A 3,378-nucleotide genomic window follows, 5' to 3' on the forward strand; every position below is an offset into this window, starting at 1 on the left:
TGGGAATTCAAAAGTTGTGTCATATGAAAGTCCTTGAACTCAAAGAAATCCAATTTCTCTATTTTATTACGGCATCAAGACAACAAATAGAGAGCAAGATAAAACACAGTCAAGTATATGAGATGGACAGTAACTCTTAGGGAGTTTAGAAATAGAGCTGTGTACTGGAAACAGATTTTTCTAGAGCAGGTGGGATTGAGCAAAGCATGATTTTGATTAGTGGGGGTAGGGGTGTGAGTGGGAAGAAGGAACGATGGGAAGTCTGGACAGACAAGGGGAAGCGTCCCAGCAACAGGAAGAGGCACACCTCACGCTGTTCCCGTGACCCAATGCCTGCCACCTACTGACCATCTCTTGGTCCTCGTAAGTCTAGTTTACCAAGCTCTTCCCCTCCCACGGGGCCTTCCCAGGTCCCTCCCTCAAAACGAAAAGCTCCTTCCTTGTCTTCCACAGCGTGGTACCTGTGTCCCTTTCATGGCATGGACTTCCTTCCATCTTCAATTAAGGTTGCTCACATGTCTCTTTGCCCAACCGGGCCACCCTCTTAAGGGCAGGGGCTGTATCTTATTCACTTTTGTATCCCCACCAATGGCCCACAAAGCTCCTCACACAAATTCAGTATGTATTAAAAAAAAAATGTGTTTTAATTGAAGTGAATGGGAGATAAAAAGTAGGATAAAGTGGAGCCAAATTATAAATAGATATATACACCGGAGTTAATTAATTCAATAACTATTTATTGAGTCATACTGTGTGCCAGGCCCTGTTCTGGCCTCTGGGGATCTATCCATGAACAAACCAGAGAAACATCTCTGCCCTGTGAGCTTACACTCTAGAAAATGGACGGGATCGGCAATAAATTTACATAAATTCAACCATACTATTCAGGAAAAAAAAGGATCCATATTTAAATAGTTTATTGGTGCTGTAAAAGTCTACTGTTGATATGTAGTTTGTATTATATATTGTACTTACTATATTCATAAACTATTCATCCTCATGTATCACACTACAGGGAATCTAATATAGAGAACTTTATTGGCAGTTTAAGAGATTCTCAAGGATCATTTTGAGCATGCTCGATTTCATCCTTAGGCAGTCTTTAGCACAGTCTTTGAAACCTAACCACCTTATAAGTTGTGACTCTACTGAAACAAAATGAAAACTCTGAGATTGTTGGGCAAAGAAGAACCAGTTTAAGTATTTGAGCATGAGAATGCTGACAATCACGTCTGGTCAGATTTGTCTGGTAACAGGGAATGAGAGACAGTACATTCACATCAACACACAAGGTCAATCAACAGTGGAATTCACATCAGGAATTAGAAGAATACAGTTCATGAGCCATTTCCCATTCTTTTAAAACTAAAATAGTAAGAGCTTGAGGTCATAAATATTTATAATCAACTCGATTATAAAATCTAAACAAAAAAATTGTAACATATTGGCTTATTCTAACTAAAGGTTTATCATTTTCATATATTTTTCAAAGAGTATTTAAAAAGAACGCCAAGAAACATTGTTTTTAAATTTTGCAAAAACTTTACTCTATATACATTAATTCCAATCATTTAATCCTGAAAGCAATCTTCACTTGTACAATGTAAAAAAACTTTTGACAGTATGTGACTAGAAATATCCCATTACCATAAAGCTACAAACAGATTTATGCTCCTAAGAGCAAAGTTAGGAAAGCAAAAATAATAACCACACCAGTGATAAGCACCAAGACAGAACTTTTTTGCACTTAGGGCCTGATTGGTTCTATTTAAACAAAACCTCTACCAACAGAGGACCCAAATACCATCTTATTTGGCAAAAAAAAAAAAAAAAAAAAAAAAAGAGAGATAAAAATATACATACAGAGGTCTGGAAACAGTGGAGAATGCCCACTTAAAAAATTAAACAATAAAATTATTCATATTTGTTTTTTAGTTAATGTGACATTTGCAAAATATATTCATATGTCACTTTTCTTCTTTAGTTCGCCTTATACAATTCAGGTTGCGCCATGTTTGTTAATGTTGTCACACTACTGTAAATCAATATGGTGAACAATGGGAGTTTGCTGTAATGAATCCGAACCATGAGAGCTAGATCCAGGAGCCCAAAGAACCTTAGGTGCAACTCATTAAGTGGTGAAACAGATTATTTATCTTTGTAATTTTTACAAGCCGTAGCCAGATATCATGTGTGTATGTGTGCGTGCATGTGCACGTGCAAGTATGCCAGAGCAGTGAGAGAGAGTACAACTCAGAAGGGAGTGACATAAACAGGCTTATACAAGGACCCAAAAGATTTGGGCAGCCGACACTGACTTTCCCAAAAACAAACCTGAAGCTGAGCAATGGGGGAATTCGGGGATCTGTCATCACAATATAGAATCAGTGACAGATTTGGAGAACAAAGACTAAGTAAGGCAGGATGCCTCAGCCACAACATTCCCATGACACTGGAGGACGCAAAGCAGTGACAGCCACTCTTCAGGCAGGGATCAGGGACAGACTCTGCCTGCACTGGGAGGGATTCCCTGGGTCTGCGGCCGAGGGTTCCTGCAAAGGCAAAGGGTCCCTAAAGGGCATCTGCAGTAGCCTCAGGCAGTGGCCCTCCACCTCACTCAGTGAGAACGTCTTAGGGACCCCAGAGTGTGCTCCTGGGTATCCCCTCCTCCTGGTCTCAACCGTTCTCTCGATACAGATACTATCCCTTCCAGAGACTTGGTCAAAAACTAGAGCTACCTTCCATTTCCAACTCAGTCTCAGGAAGAGGGTGTTCTCGTCCCCGTGGGGTCCCTGAGTTTGAGGTAATGCCGACATACTGTATGCTGTACCACAGTAACATATGAAGGCAGGCAAGTCCACTTTAAAACTCAAGCAATCTAAATTCAACATCAGCCAGCTTTTGTTACCTCAGTAATACTGTTTGGCGAGATAGTTTCTCCACACAACTTATGATGTGTGAGGTAAAGAAAAAAAATATTGCTAGAATGTGATAGAAATATTTTTAAAAGTTCAATGTTGAAACTCCTTAAGGGAAGGAAAAGGAGACATTTTACTTTTCCACTGTCTATGTTCCTGTCCTTGGCTTCGAGGTCAAAGAGCACCAAGGTTTCTGTTAAGCTAGTTCAAGCTTCTCCCAGCCCCTCCCCTGCACAACAATCCTAGGGAATTCCTGAGCCTTAGTCTGCTTCCCAAATTTGTAATCTTATCTCTGGGCATGTCTACACAGCTCTTTAATTCAGTTTCAAAATCCACAGTACTTTTTAAACAAAATGACATAGTTGCATTCTTTAAATGCCAGCTATGAAATCATCACTTAAAAAAAAGAAAGAAAGAAACTACTCAGATTATATATACGTAAGACAAATAAAATTCTCTC

The sequence above is a fragment of the Equus caballus genome, chromosome 17 (assembly GCF_041296265.1).
Source record: "Equus caballus isolate H_3958 breed thoroughbred chromosome 17, TB-T2T, whole genome shotgun sequence".
Taxonomy (NCBI): Eukaryota; Metazoa; Chordata; class Mammalia; order Perissodactyla; family Equidae; genus Equus; species Equus caballus.